General features: G+C 43.9%; 1 pseudogene; it reads right to left on the bottom strand.

The window, feature by feature from the left end:
* Positions 1–11133: 11133 nt before the first annotated feature.
* On the bottom strand, positions 11134–11251 carry LOC126100351 (5S ribosomal RNA; annotated as a pseudogene).
* Between the last annotated feature and the right edge of the window lie 8087 nt (positions 11252–19338).

The following is a 19338-nucleotide window of genomic DNA, read 5'->3' as shown; positions in this document are numbered from 1 at the left end:
AAACACGACAGACCTCCAACCTACCATCCAATGACCTCTCGCTTTACACTACTGACGTTGCAAATGTTGACGGTTTGGTATCAGTGGAATACCAGCTAAGGGGCGTGTGGCTCGGGGATGTCCTTGAAGTAACCGATTTGTAACAGTACGTTGTGTCACTGCGGTGTCAACTGCTGCTCTTATTGCTGCTGCAGATGCTGTACGATGCTCGAGGACCAAACGCCGAACACTATGGTCTTCCCTCTCGGTAGTGCCACGTGGCCATCCAGAGACAGGTCTTCTTGCGATCATATATTCTCCTGATCACCGCTGCCAGCAGTCACGTACAATGTGCTCAGTGGCTACATTCTTGCCAAGTCTTTCTGTAGTATCGCAGAAGTAACATCCAGCTTCTCATATCCTTATTACACGGCCTTGTTCATACTCAGGGAGCTTTTAGTTATGGTGTCTTTATCGCTTTAAAGGCATTCTTCACTGACATTATCTCACCACTTCCAATCTGAAAGGTAATTAACGCTCCCGAGCGTTATAGCGTGTATTTAAAGCAAATCTGATTCGCATCCTCATAACGGCACTACTAGTGCCACTCTTATGATACTGCCGCGACATAAAAATAGACATAATCTTTCAGATGTAGAAACAAGCCTCCCAGCTTTCGTTCATGTCACACAACTGTTCCTTGATGTGGCGATTTTTTCCGTCAGTGTATTTCTAGAGCAACGACATATTTTTGAGATCGTAAATTGTATCCAAAACTGTATTCTTCAAAATATTTCAATGGTTACTTAACTTGTAAAGTGAGAGTACTTAACGTGAGTTACCATTGACTTACCACTGTTTCCATGGTGGGCGAGATGATGAAACATTATTGTGGAACCTCTAAAAAATACGAATTTTAAGGGTCCATTTGTTTCATTTTATGATACTGAGATCTGAATTACCAGTTTCTGCAATAATAAAACATAACAACCTCAAAAATTAATCTATGATCCATCGCAGTATAAGATTAATTCTGCCGTCGTCTTATCACAGCACATAAACAGTTTTAATGATTACCCTACCATCACGCTGTCACGTAAATCAGGTAGATTAGGTAAGAGACACATCTTAACATTGTTTACTTGCTTAAATAATTATTCTCACTTACCTCTTTAGCAACATTTTTGGAGCGCATTTTCTTTCACGCTCATGTTTAGGATCTTACCTCTGAGTTGTCCACATTATCGTCGGATTTGTACAAACCTTCCGTGACAAACATTTTCCTGGCAGGAACTTTGTTAGTGGCAGCCATGTTCTTGGCACTTATCACTGTCCACATGCACACGTCCTGACCAGCTGCCATTAGTGAGATTCTGAAACTAGAGATAGCGCTCCCATTTTTCGGTTGATACTGGAACTATCGATTCATATGACTAAACCACGTACCACGTTTCACAACCAACAACCCTGTTTGTCATCGACTGCCCCTTATCATTGTTTACAGCAGAGATCTTTCTTTCATTTATGTAAACTCAGGCACAACTTCACAACTTAAACTTCAAAACAAAAATGATAACAGATAAATACACCCACAGTAATTCGAGTAGCAACATACGAAATGAAAATTTGTGTCTGTAACCAGCTGTGTCGCAGTAGCTACTAAGTAGAATATATGTAATGCAATATGTTTTATTCGACTTAATCTCCCAAAACATTTACTATTCCTCCGGACACGCCGAATGTATTCTAATCTCTGTCTTCTCTATAGTTTTTGCTCCTTAGGATGCCATTCAGGACCAGGTTGTTTATTAGCAACAGCAGCAATCACCTCCTTGTTCGGTTTACTGTAACAGTATGTGAAACAAATAATATCCGAGAAGCAACGTGTGACCACTAGAAGACAATGCCGTGGGTTCCACCCAAAGCCCTATCTACAAATTGTTTTTTGTCAGGTAAATTTACTATATCCACCCGATGATGGACACGCATTGGGAAAATCAGTAAGTGTGAGTGGTTGCAGTTATTTGTATCTTCAACTGTGGCCGAACTTGTTCATTGCCGAGAGGCGCGCTCTTGTCACGAGTGATCAATCAGACAATCAAACTCATTGGCCAATCTCACAAGGAACCTCTTGAGCGCGAGGTCGCAAGTTGAGTCTTTAGTAAGGCTCATTTGAAAGTACTGTGTTAACAATTATGACAGGAAAAATATTAGCTGCTAGTGACTCACCAAGTGCCTCGAGAGGGCGACAGAAAATGAGTGTTCGGGAGGCGCACAGATCAGCCTTCTATGAGATGTCCGTATTACACTCCACAAAATGTACATTGTTGACATTCCTGAAATGTCCAAAACAAACCATCAACTTGCACCATAAACATAGAATGAAAAATGACACTCCACAGTGATCACAAAAAGGGCATTGTCGGCATTCAAGAAATGTTCAAACCATCAACTTCCACCATAAACACCGAATGAAAAATGACGCGCCACAGTGATTACAAAGGTTCGCACCATACAGATCGATGTCAAACTCCTTGAGAGTTACAACGCGTGGGACGTTCAGATATGTATCCACCCTTTATAACTCAAATAATCAAATTGGAGTAACGGGGTGGCAAGCAACCGAATGCGAAATAGTTTATCGCGAAACTGGCTACCCTTTAAGCCATAGCTAGAGACATCGTAATATGTTTTATAAGCACGGAAAAAAACGCACATCCAGAGGCTAAGTGTACCAGTGGTTCCAAGGGGTACGAATTTCAGTATTACACACTTTCCATAGGTATGGTTTGCTCTAAAGGAGTATGATTTTTATACGCAGACCGGAAATCAAGCGAAAGCAAGTTATTTTTACCAGCTATTGGCCAAAAGCAGTGCTCATACCATAGTTGCAGTTCTCTTCCGCCCATTTTTCCACATTTTCTCGCTGTCCTTGCAAGACCACGCACACGAGAAAGAATCGTAGGGGCAGAGCACCTGTAACTTCTCGCAGATCAATAGAAAACCTACCAGCCAATTTACCATCCAGATTAACAGTCGCATGACTGTATACGGCTGCGTAAAGGCACTGATGTTACTTGAACTTGATACAGCCTTCTTGGTACATCTAGCTTCGAAGGTTCCTTTCATATGCGTTTCCTATTCATATCAAGATTGCTCGGAGATGACAGCAAATTCTTTACTGAACGATGGGATAAGTTTGTTCATTCTGATCTACAAATTTTCGGGCCGATCCCACAGTTTGCTGGGCACCGTCCAGTTGACGTTTTCTTTGAAATTACATTATCTTAAGTCTTCCAGTTCTCTAGTACCGCCTGAAGTTATACAACCATCCACTGCTTCCCTTGAAATAACGGCAATCTATGTCGCGCGGTATTTGATGTGCATGACCTACAGCGGGTCACTACTAGCACATCCCGTAATTTGTATCGAGCATTCTTGAAACCACGAACATCGATTTTTGTAACAAGCACGCTTCGTCGACCTTGAATATCTGTAGTTTTCCGTATGCACTACATGTTCATATCCCTGCGGACTTATTCTAAATCTTTTCACAATTTTTTTTTTTTACTATGCTGCGGATGATCTTCCATGTACGTAATTAAGTTTAGTACCAGCTCCTTGGACAATGATTGTCATTCACTACACTTCACTGAAGACAGGATGTGTGGCTCCCTGTTTGACAAGCATTGTGAGCTAAATGTCTCGACACCTGTTTCAATAGCACTTTCACTTGTTAAGCGCGTATCGTCACCATCGTACTCCTCGTGTAGATTGTCTGCGTAGTCGAACTTATACAACAGCACACATTCCACTGACGATTAGTGCAGGAATGCTAACATTTCATGTGGCACTTCTTTCTCACTGTACGAAATGCCTTGGGTCCCCTTCTGACGAAATGTCAACTTCGGCATCTATTGTTGTAGATATAATGCAATATTTGTTTTCGTTGCCATTGCTCTGCGTTGTATCAGCACCACTAGCACTGTAGTACTGTTGTGAGTTAGCCGTCGACTAAGCAGTTCAACTACGCTCCATAACCTGATGCTGTGCTCACCACTGGATGCCTCCAGTCCTGTCCCCTTAAGCAATTAGTAGCCAGTATTGTGATTCCAGGGTAGATAATATGTGGGATGTCGAATGCCGTAAACATCACTGGCCTTTTGCGACCTCGCACTGAAGAGTTCCTTGTCAGACTGCCTGTACTGCCGCTCAAGTGGAAACTCCGTCACAGCTGTTGTTGTGATGTGTGGTCTGCAGACGGAAGATTGGTTTGATGCAACTACTGTAGAAGCCCTTACATTTCTGCATAACTGCAGCAACATACATCCACATAAACGCTCTCTCTGTACTGAAGCCTTCGTCTCCCTCTACGTGCCAAGGTGGATACAGCGGTTTCTATCGGATCACCGAAGTTAAGCAACGTTGAGCGTGGTCGGTACTTTGATGAGTGTCCGGATCCGCCAAGTGCCGTTGACAATTTTCTCCTTTAGCTTTACGGCAGAGGGGACGAGTGGGGTGGTAACGTAAAGTCCCCAGTCACCAGTCTTTGCACCAGTGTCCTGGATTAAATTCGACACGTCTTCGCAATGTTTCACGAAGTGCGGGAAGATGACACTGTTGACGGTGATCCGCCAGCCAGATGGGGAAGTTAACCTCGGCGGCGCCCTTGTTGCTTCTGGAGAGGAGTAGGCTATGTGCTGGCATCGGGTTTCAGCCTCTCCCTTCTCTCATCTTCTCCAAAACTAACATGACACTACACTCTACACATACGCTGCAATAGCTACACTTCACAGATACATACAGTTACCCACACTTGTCTCATAATTCGGTAGGGAAAGATGCCTGCAGGCGCAAAAGATAAGGAAAACCTTTCCAATCAGACGGATGAACCTGCCCTGCGGGGTCTCCAAACCATTCATGACATTCAACGTGACTTTACTTTTTATTCAATTAGGCAACTGACTACTCCTTGACGACTCAGGACTTGCCCTATCTAACGATCCCTTCTTGTGGTAAAGTTGAAACACAAATTCCTTTTTCTCAGTTCGGTTCAGTACTAACTCATTACTTATTCGACTTACCCAGTTAATCTTCAGCATTCTTGATTCTTGTGTAGCACACATTTCCAAACCTTCTGTTCTCTTCCAGTCTCAAGCGTTTACCGTCAAGGTTTCAGTGCCATACAAGGCTACACTCCAGGCAATTACCTCCAGAAAAGATTAATATTCGATGTTGACAAATTCCTCATTTTCAGTCACGCTGTTCACGCTATTCTAAGTCTTCATTTTATATCCTCTTATTTTTGACATCGTCAGTTTTTGTGTTGCCCAACGCAGAAAAGCTTATATACTACTTTCAATTTCTCATTTCCTATTCTCAGTGCCTCAGCATCATCTAATCTACTTCGAATGCTCTCCATGACCGTTATTGTAGTGTTGTTGAATTTCATATTATAGCCTCCTTACAAGACGCTACCCATTCCGTTCAGACTGATCTTTCAAGTCCTTTGCTGTGTCTGATAGAATTACAATATCATCAGTAAACTTTAAAGTATTTTTTCCCTGAATACCCATTTTCTTTCCAAATTTAACCTCATTCGAAGTACAGATTGAATAACACGGACTTAGGTACAACCCCGTCTCCCTTCCTTCTAAACTACTTCTTCCGTTTCATGTCCGTCGGCACGTATGATGGTATTGTTGTATCTGTACAAGTTGTAGAAAACTTTTCGCTCCTTGCATTTTAGCCCATCTGCCTGCAGAATTTCAAAGATGGTGTTCAAGTCAATATTATCAAAAGCTTTCTCTAAATTAGATATCAATAAGTCAATTTTTTCAGTCTATCTTCTAAGAGAAATCGCAGTGTCTCCCTGGGTCAGCACTGCCTACGTGTTCCTACGTTTCTTCAGAACCTAATATGTTCCATAACGAGATCGCCTTCTTGTGCATCCATTCTTCTGGAATTAATTCACATTATTATTATGCAACCATAACTTGTTAAACAGACAGTTCGATAGTATTCACATCTGTTAAAACCTGTGTTCATTGGATTTCTACATTCTTCTTGAGGTATAAAGTATTTTGCCAGTCTCATGTATAGGAGGTGAATGCCATTCTGGTCCACTCGCCGTGTGGCTAGCACCGAAGAGGAGCCATGCTACCTTCCTAGCCAGACGCCTTTCCCAAGTCGTGCCCTCTTCCACAATCACGCCCCCTTCCTAAGCCACACCCACTTACCTTCCCCATCTCCTACCTATACCCATTTAACACACACCCCTCCTGCTTTATCATTCGATCGGAGGCCAATATTTTACCAGTCATAAAATAAGACAACCAATCACAGCCTCACTATTTCAAATCAGTTTAGAGACAATGCTTATATAATCATTCTTTTCTAACAAGATGAAAGTAATTTGAGGCATACATTCATCTGTCATCTTAATCCTGATGTGGCTTTTAATGTGTACCTCGAAATGCGTGAATCTGCATCGAGTGAGAATGCCTACAGTTTTCTACTTATAAGCAGAGATGATTATTAATATAATGGACACAATCGTACTAATTTTCTTAACTATATCTGTATTTGTCATCTCGTAGAATCGGGTGTGATGCCGGTGGTCTGCGTCTTCCCAACACGATATTTCGACGTCGTAACTCGGAGCTTTCATTAGGTGTTCCCTGAGACTGGTTGACGAGCTAACCTTGTCCCATATTTATGCCTGGGCGGTGTGTGGCGCTCCGCATGCCGTCCACACCCATTGTGGCCATTTCTGGCGGTGGTATCAGTCTCTAGGCGCTCCGTCTTCGGTCCGCGCCCGTTGCGGCTCTCTTCTGAGGTATCGGACATCCCAAGGCGTTCCCTATTGGGTCCGCGCCCGATATGCGCGATCCTAGCACTATCACGGATCTGTTGAAGTTCCTTATGCTGTCCGCGACCGCGGCGAGTTTCTCTCGTGGCCAAGCCATTCTCCTGGCCTTCTGAACCCGGTGTGCGCCTGTGAGGTGCGCTTCCTGTGGCATCCGGCTGCTGTTGGAGCTGCATATTATGATGGCCATCCTCCAAGGAGCTTGCTGCCGCCAGGTATCGCGTGTGACGTTCTGTTCCGTTACTTCCGCCCTTGGATGTCTGTAGTTCATCCCTGGAGGAGGGAACTTTCTTCCATTGTTTCTTTAGTAGTTTCAGAGCATGATTCCACGCCGTACTAAGCTGATATCCTGCTTGATCAACTTCAACAGATCCACGATAATGCTAGGATCGCGCATGTCGGGCGCGGACCCAGTAGGGAACGCCTTGGGATGTCCGCTACCTCAGAAGACAGCCGCAACGGGCGCGGACCGAAGATGGAGCGCCTAGAGACTGATACCACATCCAGAAATGGCCACAGTGGGCGCAGACGGCATAGGGAGCGCCACACATAGCCCAGGTATAAATATCGGACAAGGTCAGCTTGTCAACCAGTCTCAGAGAACACCTGATAAAGACGCCGAGTTACGAAGTCGAAATATTGCGTTGGGAATACGCGGACCACCGGCAGTTCACCCAATTATACGAGATGACAACAAATCGCCGGGAAAGTCTCAGAAATTATATCTGTATTTGATAGAGTAATAGAAGGGAAAGACATCAGTTAGTGAGGAGTTTGGTATTGTGGAATAAATTGAGATGTTTGCTCATTATCAGTTCAGATGCTGACTGAGCTGTGGTTGTCAACAAGAGCAATATGATTTTTTTCCAAGGGCAACCAATTTTCATCTTGAATTAGTATTTTGTCAGTCGTTCACATCCATATGTTCTAGTTACAATATACGAAAAACACCCACAACCTGCAGTATAGAATAATATAAAAATAAGGAAATTAATCCCTATTTTGCGGGAAGCCCACAAGTTACAGAGAAGGAGAGAACTGGGAGGCTCAGTTCTCTTCTTCCCACAGTTGATGTTGTCACAGTTGACAACATACTCAAGGTAAAGGCAACTTTTCTCATGGTTGGTGTTTTCTTGCACAATGACGGATCTCCAAGCAACTGATATTTCAGCAAGTTAACATAACTGCACATGCGCTTTTTCAGACAAGCTGAGACTTTCACAATCTGCAAGGTTTCATATTTACCTGGGTGTATCATGCGGTTTTCCAATTTTGTGACTACACTTACGTCTCGGTAGCGCCAACGAGTGAGCCATATACGTTTTTTACTGTTTTAGAACTAATTTTTATATAATTTGATGAATAACATGGATTTTGTTTTCTCTAACTATTGTTGTTGTCAAGTGCAGATTAACCTACAAGTTAGATTAGCACTGCCAGTAAGAGAGATACATGTGTTTTGAACTGTTGTAGAAGATATCTGTAGGTGTTTTGATAAATAATTTTAAGTGTAAGGATCAAATTTTCGTTTACAATCAGAAACTGAATATTCTTTTTTGTGGAATCTTGTCAACTGGTGCTTTGATACAAGTAACGTAAATAGCTGCTGTGTTTATCTGAATGTTTATGAAGATGTTATATCGTATTTGGTGCTTTTCATAGTTATACTTGACTATTACGAAAATATACAGTTTAAATCGTACACCACGTTTAAAGATCTCTCCAACCGGTGCTTTGATATAAGTAAAGTGAATAGCTGCTGTGTTTATCTGAGTGTTTATGAAGATGATATATCGTATTTGTTGCTTTTCATAGTTATACTTGCCTATTACGACAATATGCAGTTTACATTGTACACCACGTTTAAAGATCTCTCCAAAACACATCAATTTTAATATGGACTGTTGTGCTGAAGTGTCACAAAATGTGAAGTCTCTGGATCAAGAACCTATTATTATTGATATTGTAAGGTGTCAGGCAAATCCAACCCCTTCCATGAAAACCCTGACATGATAAGCAAATCCAGTAGTATGTCACATAGCTCCGAATAAATCGCGACACTAAATTAACCAAAGTAATACGAGTAACGAGTGAGCAAATGGAATACCACAGACTAACACAAGAATCCCTAAATGCATGCCATAGCTTCCCACCGTCAGACAGACGCAGTTCCGAGGGGAGAAACGAGAACAGAAGCCGAGAACAGAACCGTGTTAAGCTAGAAGGCCCTACGATAAGGCACGGAGACCCACGTCGCCAGCTAATCACCAGGACCACCGCCCAGCCCATGTTAAAAGCTAGAGCCCTCCAGAAGAACAGTATAGATCTTACGATAACACTAAAAGGGCCACACCAGCCGCAAGTTTTAGCGTGATACTTTTTCGCGTCTCTGTTTCGTTGCAAACCTAAAAAACATTGCCACACCACGAAAAGTAACCGCCAGGACCACCCCCCAGCCCATGTTAAAAGATAGAGCCCTCCAGAAGAACAGTATAGATCTTAAGATAACACTAAAAGGGCCACACCAGCCGCAAGTTTTAGCGTGAGACTTTTTCGCGTCTCTGTTACGTTGCAAACTTTAAAAACGTTGCCCCACCACGAAAAGTATAACGTTTCTCATTGGATAGACAGAATTTTTGCAGGCAGAGCTTAAGGTTAACATTGAGACCCTGATTGGTCAGATGAAAACACAGCCAGATAGTTTTTTTTACCAACTTCGGTAAATTGTAGTAAGGAGAAGTTAGGAGAGAGTTGCTTCCGAGACATCGAGCTGGATGGAGCTGCGCTGGCCGCCGCCCCATGACGAACACCGACAAGGTAATGAACGCACGCGATGCCGCATTTTTGAGCGAATAAGGCTTCACTCAGAACTGCAGAAGTCTCATCTGTTACATCCCCTTTTTACGTAATACTAGTGTCGATCGTCAATTGAAGCTCATGGTATTCACATTTGCTACGTAAGTTAAAATCTGAAACGCGATGATTTTTCTGTTATATAATTATTGAGAAGCCACATCATCCACTGTAATTTACGACAAGTTAGATAAGTAATTAAAGATAATTGAGGGTCACTGTAGACCATTTTGATAGTTTTCTCTTTTGTGAAACTTAATTTAAACCTAGATTATAGATGTGATATGGCATAGGTCATCCTTCGATCCATTGTAGAACTTGGAAACCCATTCAGGGAATATTCGTTCACATTTTTGTTGAACGCAGTTGGTTTTTATCATCCTGTATTAAAACATTTCCTTTTATCAATAGTGCAATTTATAAACAATGTTTTGTGAGTAGAATAAAATTTCCAATGGTAAACTTAACTGCATTTTCGACGTTGGTTTACCAGCTAACTAAAAATAGGAAAGCCTTGAACCCCTTCCACTAAATTCAGTTAGTATTAAGATTCTTTTACAGGGAGTGCAGTGGAGCTGACGCTGAAATCATTAAGTATTTGGTTATGTCATCGCTAGTCTCACTGAACTCTTCTGAACTCTACATGTCATGTGTGGTCTGGCGTCTTCTTATCAGCAACAGGTCCCAGGTTCAAACTAGTCAATTCCCTAAAAAACACGCTCAGAGCGTCGTTGCGCGAAAGTGGTAGGGCGACACGACTTAGAACAAACAGACACCACGCAGAATGTTGGAATATTATTTAGCAGATGATATGGACGTAGAGCCTGTAAACTGTAGAGAGCATTGGCACCATAGTTCAGATAGCTAAACATGTCGCAACCTTCCTCAGAGTTCGTTTTCTGCACACCAGCGGGAAGTCAAGTGTATATTAACTTGTATGTTACGCCATTAGTGTTAATTTCCTTACATAATATTTACATAAGCCAGAGACTTCTTTTATCATCAGTCTTATGACTGGTTCAGTGCTGCCCACCACGAATTCCTCTCCTGTGCCAACTTATTCATTTCAGAGTAGCACTTACACCATACACAGTCTATTGTTTGTTGTATGTCTATCAATCTCTGTCTTCCTCGATAGCTTTTACTCTCTAAGGCAACGCTAGCACCATTTCTTGACACATATTCTATTATCCTGTCCCTTCCTCCTCTTAGCATTCTCCATATAAAAAAAGCACTCCGTCTTCAGGTGACAAGTGGCCGATCGGGACCATCCGACCGCCGGGTCATCCTCAGCTGAGGATGCGGTTAGGAGGGGCGTGCGGTCAGCACACCACTCTCCCAGTCGTTATGACGATTTTCTTTGACCAGAGCGGCTACTATTCGGTTGAGTAGCTCCTCAATTGGCATCACGAGGCTGAGTGCACCCCGAAAAATGGCAACAGCGCATGGCGGCCTGGATGGTCACCCATCCAGGTGCCTGCCACGCCCGACAGTGCTTAACTTCTGTGATCTCAGGGGAACCGGTGTATCCACTGCGGCAAGGCCGTTGCCAGTATTCTCCATATGCTCACTAATTTCTTCCCCATCTTTCCTCCTCAGTCCTTATTTTATCAGTTCACCGACTTTTAAACATTCTTCTACTGCACTACTTCTGAGACGCTTCCATTCCCTTACCTCCAGATTTTCCCACAGTCCATGGTTCAATATCAGTCCCTGCTGTGCTCTGAATCTATATTCTCAGAAATTTCTTATAAGCAGACTTTTCTTCGCCAGGAATGACCTCCTTCCTGTGCTAAGAAACAGTGCACGTCCTCCTTGCTTTGTCCGTCGAGTGTTATTTTGCTTCCACGGCCCACAATTTTATGTTAAGTTTATCGCTTTAAGTTTATCGCTAATACTACTTCTGCTATTCCTTATTACTTTCATTTCTCTTTGGTTTACTCTGAGTTTACATTTTGTACTCATTAGACTGTTGGTTCCCTTCAACACGTCCTGTAATTCTTCTTCGCTTTCGCTGAAGATAGCAATATCATCAGTAGATATTATAATTGGCATCGTTTTACCCTCTTGAACATCTCTATTGTTTCCGCCACTGCTTCTTAAATATATTTATTGTGTTATGTGTCGACAGAAGTGCCGACACAGTGTTATTTTGAAGGGCCGAATAGGCACGCTATAAGCTCACCCAGAATATCGTGAAGTCTGAAACAGGATGCTCAATGAATGCTAATAAGAAAAGTACGTTGCTTTGGGAATACTTAACTTTAACCCATCCTTTTTGGTATACATCGTTTATGGCGAATACAAGTAAGACTCTCTCCAGATATGGTTAACTGCGCCTTGCTAGGTCGTAGCTATGGACTTAGCTGAAGGCTATTCTAACTGTCTCTCGGCAAATGAGAGGAAGGCTTCGTACGTCTAGTCGCTAGCAATGTCGTCCGTACAACTGGGGCGAGTGCTAGTCCGCCTCTCTAGACCTGCCATGTGGTGGCGCTAGGTCTGCAAGTACTGACAGTGGCGACACGCGGGTCCGACATGTACTAATGGACCGCGGCCGATTTAAAACTACCACCTAGCAAGTGTGGTGTCTGGCGGTGACACCACATTCCTCCCCCGCAAATCGGCGAACGGTCGTGTTATAAGGCTTCCGTCCGCCGTGGGGAGGGCCCCATGTTGACGTATGCGATGAGGTGGGGAGCCTAACAACAGGCGAGGCTGTGCCACCCGCACCCGGCCATTCGGTCCGAGGGGAGCTAGGAAACGCCTGGAAACCTACTCCAGGGTGCACGTCAACATGCGGCGTATGCGCCCGTAATGAGACAGGAGTGGCCAAAAGGTCGATCTCCATTGCGTCGGGGTATCCGACGCGCGATGACGCCATGGGGTCCGGAGAGGGCAAGTGTTCCATGGCGGAGGACAGCTGGTCGCGGGAAGCGATCGGCGGCGCGTGACCCAGGGAGGCGGATGGCGGCTGCAGCGAAGCGTCCTCTGCGGGCTGCGGCGGCGGCGGCGGCGCGACGCCATGGGGCAAAATGGAAGGCATCGTCGGTAACACCTGGGGATGAGGCGAGCCAGTAGATGGGTCCCCAGGGCGCTGACCGGACGGCTCCGTCGCTGAAAGCAGACGGGGAGCGGCAGAACCCAGGCGACGACAGAGGCGCAGCTGATTGAGATGCCGACGCACCTCACCAGAGGCCCCCAAAACCAAATACATCGCGCGGCCGAGGCAGCGAAGAATGCGCCCTGCGAGCCAACGCCGTGAACCGCGATAGTTGCGATAGAATACAACGTCGCCTGGAGCAAAAATGTCTGCAAATTCCTCACATAGTCGAGAAACACTGGCGGAAGGCACAGTCTGGTTCACTGATAGGACCTGCTTCACGATAGACAAGTTAAACAATTGAAATAAATCTAAACCAAACAAGTTCACTGCAGCAGAAGAACGAAGAACGTAAAATGACACAAGTTTTGTTTGTCCCTTGTATGTTGCAAGAAGGCTGCACTGTCCTAACACAGGGATATGCTGTCCTGAATAACTAGTGAGCTGAACTTTGGCGGCACGCAACGGTGGTGCGCCCAGTTGTTTGTACGTGGCGTGATTGAGCAATGAAACTGCAGCTCCGGTATCGAGCTGGAACGGTATCACTTGTCCGGCAAAGTCCAAATCTACAAAAAGTTTATTGTCCTGCTGACGACAAGAGCGACTGGTGTGTGCAACTTTAACAGACACTGGGACAGAATCACGTGCGACGTGACGGGATTGCCGTCGACGTCGACGCACACTTTTTGTGGGACGAACACAGTCACTATTAGAGAGAGGAACACTGGGCGGAGTGGCATTAACTACATGAATGTCCATGGGCGAATGTTCCCGAGCCTGAGTGTCCTTGGTTCGATTCCGGCGCGAAGCAAAGGGCCTGGAATGGGTGGCAGTGTCCGATCTAAGCTTTTTCTGGCAAACACTTTGAACATGTCCTTTCTTCTTCTTCTTCTTCTTCTTTCGATTTCGGCCATCTTTGGACCACGTTCAACAATTCACTTGCCCGGCTTTTTGATCTTTTTTTCTCTCTTCCCAATATTTCCTCATCATTTTCGAGTGGTTCCTCCTCCGCTCTTCCGACCATTTCCTGTTATTATTCTTTAGTTTCGTTTCTTCTGGAAAACACTTAATTTCGTTCACTATTTGTCTAAACTTTTCCCTGTCCCTAATTGACTCACGGGTGACAGTAAAATAGGCCAAATCCTTTTTCACCATCTGTATCCATTTATTGTTGGTTTTTTCGTTCCTGTTACTATGTTCAAACACTTTTCTTGTTAGTCTGTTTCCATCCATCCTCGACAGGTGACCATAAAACGTTAGTCTGCGTTTACGCATTGCCTCACTCACTTTCTCAATAGTTTTGTATATTTCCTTATTACTCTTTAGCTTGTACTCTTCTCCAATCTTTCTCGGTCCTAATATTTTTCTCAAAATTTTCCTTTCTTTCTTTTCCATGTTTTCTATTTCCCCCTTTTTGTTAAGAGTTAGGCACTCCGATGCATACAGGCATTCTGGTCTAATGACAGTTTTATAGTGTCTTAATTTAGCTTGAATCGAAATGTTTTTTTTGTTATATATGTCTTTGGTTTTTTGAAAAGCAAATTCCATTTTCCTTGCTCTCGCCTGGTTTGCACTCTTGTCTAAACCATTCACTTGAATTATTTCACCTAAATACTTAAATTTTTCTACTCTCTTAATATTGCCGTATTTAGTAATAAGATTTTTCCTGTTATTTCTATGATTAGACATATACACGGTTTTTTCAAATGAAATCTGCAGTCCAGCTCTGGCCGAAACTTCTTGTAGTTTCTCCAAGTAGTTCTGAGCTATTTCTTCGTTTTCTGTAATTATTGCCAGATCGTCTGCAAAAGCTAAACAGTCCACTTCTATTTTTTCTTTTTTTGTTCCAATTCTGATGTCATTCTTGGTGCCTTTGAGTTCTTCTTTCCATATTCTCAATATCTTTTCCAGTACGCAGTTGAAGAGGATTGGGGATAAACCATCACCTTGTCTAACACCTGTTTTAATTTCGAACTTCCTTGAAATTTCACCCATAAATTTAACTTTGGCCTTACTGTTTGTTAGTGTCTGCTTGATAATTTGAATTGTTTTCTTATCGAACATGTCCTTTCTTATTACAGAAAAAGCAAATAGCTTGGCGTGACGGGCAATGTTCACGCGAATGTCTAGTTGCACACCGCGGGCATGATTTCAGCACTGCATTTGTGTGCTGGCGAGGCACACCTGGTTTAGAGCGCGGCGGCAGCTGCGTCGAAGTGCGCGAGGGCAGGTTACCGGGCCGCGCAGCGCGTCCAGCGGGCCGGGTAATGTTACACACTGCTGGCGAAGTTTCAAAAGATTCCTGAGCACAGTCAAGTGTGTCTTGCCTATCCAATATGTCTATCACTTGTTGAAGGGAGGGATTGACTAGTTTCAAAATCTGTTCCCTTATGCGAACATCAGAAACGTCCTGTGCTATTGCATCACGCGCCATTGTATCTGAATAAGGAAGGCCACAGTTACATTCAAAGGCGCAGTCCCTAGTAAGGCCTTGCAAAGTTGCAACCCACTCCCGATTAGTTGGACCGGCCGTACGTTTTGTACGAAAGAACGTATACCTTTTAGCAACTACATTAACTGTTTCTTTGAAATAGGCATCTAAAGCCGACACAATTTCGTCGTATGACAGAGTTGCTACGTCGCGTCGGGGAAACAATTTCACTATCACACGGTACGTTTGCACGCCGACACAAGACAATAAGTGAGGCTGCCGCTCGTTACCTTGAATTCTGTAGGCGGCGAGATGGAATCCAAACTGACGCGACCACTCCGGCCATGTTTCCTGCGCCGCGTCAAAGTTGCGAAACGGCGGTGCAACTGCATGTTGTGGCTGCGGGAGCGGCGAAGCGGCGGCGGTCGCATCGTTTTGCAGCGCACGTTGACCCTGGACGAGCTGTCCCAGGGCATCCAATAACGCCTGCGTCTGCTGATTCTGCAAGCGATAAAATTCGGACAGTACATCTGGAGATTGTGGCGAAGCCATGACACAAGTAATTCAGAGCAAGGTGAAAGAACAAGACCCTTTTTTTTAACTCGTCGCCAATGTTATGTGTCGACAGAAGTGCCGACACAGTGTTATTTTGAAGGGCCGAATAGGCACGCTATAAGCTCACCCAGAATATCGTGAAGTCTGAAACAGGATGCTCAATGAATGCTAATAAGAAAAGTACGTTGCTTTGGGAATACTTAACTTTAATCCATCCTTTTTGGTATACATCGTTTATGGTGAATACTAGTAAGACTCTCTCCAGATATGGTTAACTGCGCCTTGCTAGGTCGTAGCTATGGACTTAGCTGAAGGCTATTCTAACTGTCTCTCGGCAAATGAGAGGAAGGCTTCGTACGTCTAGTCGCTAGCAATGTCGTCCGTACAACTGGGGCGAGTGCTAGTCCGCCTCTCTAGACCTGCCATGTGGTGGCGCTAGGTCTGCAAGTACTGACAGTGACGACACGCGGGTCCGACATGTAACTAATGGACCGCGGCCGATTTAAAACTACCACCTAGCAAGTGTGGTGTCTGGCGGTGACACCACATATTGGACTGTAAAGGATGAAAGAGTACACCTCTGCATTAGTCTTTTTAATTCGAGCACTTCGTTCTTCGTTTTCCATTCACATTGTTCCGCCTTGGTTACCGTACATATTGTATAATTTCGGTCTTTCTCTATAGCTTACACCTATTTTCGTGAGAATTTCGAACGTGTTGCAACATTTTACTTTGTCGAAAGCTTTTTTTCTGACTCGACAAATCAATGGAAGTACTTTGACTTTTCTGAAGTCTTGTTTAATTATCAACCACTGTGTCAAAAGCACCTCTCCAGAGTCTTTACCTTTCAGAAAGCCAAACTTATCGTCCTCTAACAGAATCTCATCTGTCTTTTCCATTCTTCGTTCTTATCAGCAACCGGGATGCATGAGCCGTTAACCTGATTTTGCACTAGTTCTCGCACCTTTCTAGCCTTGCTATCTTCGGGATTATGTGGACTGTTCCGAAAGGCTGATAGCATGTTTCCAGTCTCATAGATACCGCACGCCAGCTTTAATACTTGATTGGTTGCTACTTCCCCCAATGATTTTAAAAAATCAGCAGGAATATTATCTAAACTTTCTGCCTTAATCATAAGTCTTTTAAAGATCCGTTAGTCTCTGACTCAAATACCGGATCCCCTACGTCTTTCACATCGACTCCCATTTCGCAATATCTATAGCCCAGATAACTTCAAACGCTTCTGATCATTCCTCCGTACTCTAGCATCTCACTTCTTTGCACATTTTATCGTCACTAAACTGTGATCCGTGGTTACATCTACACCTGAGTACGCCTTACAATCCAGTAACTGATTTCAGAATCTCTGTCTGACCATGATGTAATCCAGTTGGATTCTTCAGGTATCTTCAAGCATTTTACAACTATATCTTCTCCTCTTATGATCCAGGAACAGTATATTTCCTATTAATAGCAGAAATTTATTGCAGAACTCAATAATTTAGTCTTTCTCCTCTTTGGTTCCTACTGCAATGCCCATAATCTCCTTCATCCTTTCTTCTATTTCTCCCCCACTACCACGTTCCAGTTCTCTATAAATGATAGTTTTTCATCTCGTTTTACATGCTGAATTACCTCTCCGAAATCCTCATATATTTTTCTACCTCTTCACTTTCCATATGTGGGGTCAGCATGTATACCTGAACTGTTATTGTTGGCGTTAATTTTCTTTAGATTCTGATGGGAACAACATTATCACTGAAGTGTTCACAGTAACTCACTCTCTGCTCTCCTGTCATAATCATAACGAATCCTATTGCCATTATACCGCTTTCTACTGCTCTTGATATTACTCTACACTATATTCGTCCACCACAGTTTCCGGTTTCCCTAAGGGTACGTTCAGACTTCTGACAATCCATGCTCCGATTCATGGCATGTTACACTTCCGTTGGTTATTCGAACAATTTGTCATGGTTACGTCACCCTTGACCGTTCCTTCCTGGAGCTCCGAATGGGGTACTAATCCGAAATATTTTGCCAGAGAGATCTCCTACTACTGTCCTTAGTAGGATCCTCATGGAATTGTTTATCTCTAGCATTCTCCGACGCAGCCATGCTTTATTGATGATCGCTAGCCAGTCGAAACCGGTGTAGCCATTAAACAGTTTATGTGAGGATTGTTTGAAATAAATTCTACAGTTAAAAGCAATGTCCTCACTGATGGTTTGTGCCAGTGACAAGGAAAAATATGGACTCAGACTGTCTTGGACATACTCTGAGGTGACAAACGGCATGGGATAGCGATATGCACATATACAGATGGCGGTAGTATCGCGTACATAAGGTATAAAAGGGCAGCGCATTGGTGGAGCTGTCATTTGTATTCACGCGATTCACATGAAGAGGTTTCCGACGTTATTATTGCCCCACTGTGGGAATTAACCGACTTTGAACGCGGTATGGTACTTGGAGCAAGACGTATCCGTTAAGACAATGAGGCGAAATCTAACGTTAATGAGCTATGGCAGCAGACGACCGACGCGAGTTTCTTTGCTAACACCACAAAATCGCCCGCAGCGCTTCTCCTGGAGTCTTGAGCATATCGTTTGTCCCCTAAACGACTGGTAAACCGGGACCTGGTCAGACGAGTCCCGATTTCGGTTGTTAAGAGCTGATGGTAGGGTTCGAGTGTGGCGCAGACGCTACGAAGCCACGGTCCCAAGTTTTTCAACCAACGCACTGTGCAAGCTGGTGGTGGTTCCAAAATGGTGTGGGCTGTGTTTACACAGAAAAGACTGGGCTTTCTGGTCCATCTGCACCCATCATTGATTGGAAATGGTTATGTTCGGATACTTGGAGACCAACTGTAGCCAAACAACAATGGAATGTTCAAATGGTTCATATGGCTCTGAGTACTATGGGACTTAACTTCTGAGGTCATCAGTCCCCTAGAACTTAGAACTACTTAAACCTAACTAACCTAAGGACATCACACACACCCATGCCCGAGGCAGGATCCGAACGTGCGACCGTAGCGGTCACGCGGTTCCAGACTGTAGCGCCTAGAACCGCTCGTCCACTCCGGTCGGCAACAATGGAATGTTATGGATAACAATGCGCCGTGTCACCGGACCACAAAGGCTCAGAATTGGTTTTTCCGACAATTCTAACAAGTGATTTGGCTATTCAGATCGTCCGACGTAAATCCTATGGAACACCTATGGTACATAATCGAGAGATCAGTTCATTCATGAATCCCTCCACCGGCAACACTTTCGCAATTATGGTGGGCTATAGAAGCACCTTGGCTCATTAGTTCTCTAGGGGACATGCAACGACTTGTTGAGTCCATGCGACCTCGAACTGCAGCGCTAAGCCGGGTAAAAGGGTGTCCGACACGATTTTAGGAGGTATCCCATGATTTTTGTCACTTCAATGGATGTATTTTGAATAAAATGTTCTCCATTGATGTACTGTATATTTAGTTTCGTTACATTACAATAAAACGCCTTATGAAAAATAGGATAAACGTGGCAGCAAAAAATATTA

The sequence above is a fragment of the Schistocerca cancellata genome, chromosome 1, assembly GCF_023864275.1.
Source record: "Schistocerca cancellata isolate TAMUIC-IGC-003103 chromosome 1, iqSchCanc2.1, whole genome shotgun sequence".
In the NCBI taxonomy this organism is placed as follows: domain Eukaryota; kingdom Metazoa; phylum Arthropoda; class Insecta; order Orthoptera; family Acrididae; genus Schistocerca; species Schistocerca cancellata.
This window is presented reverse-complemented; position numbering and strand designations above follow the sequence as displayed.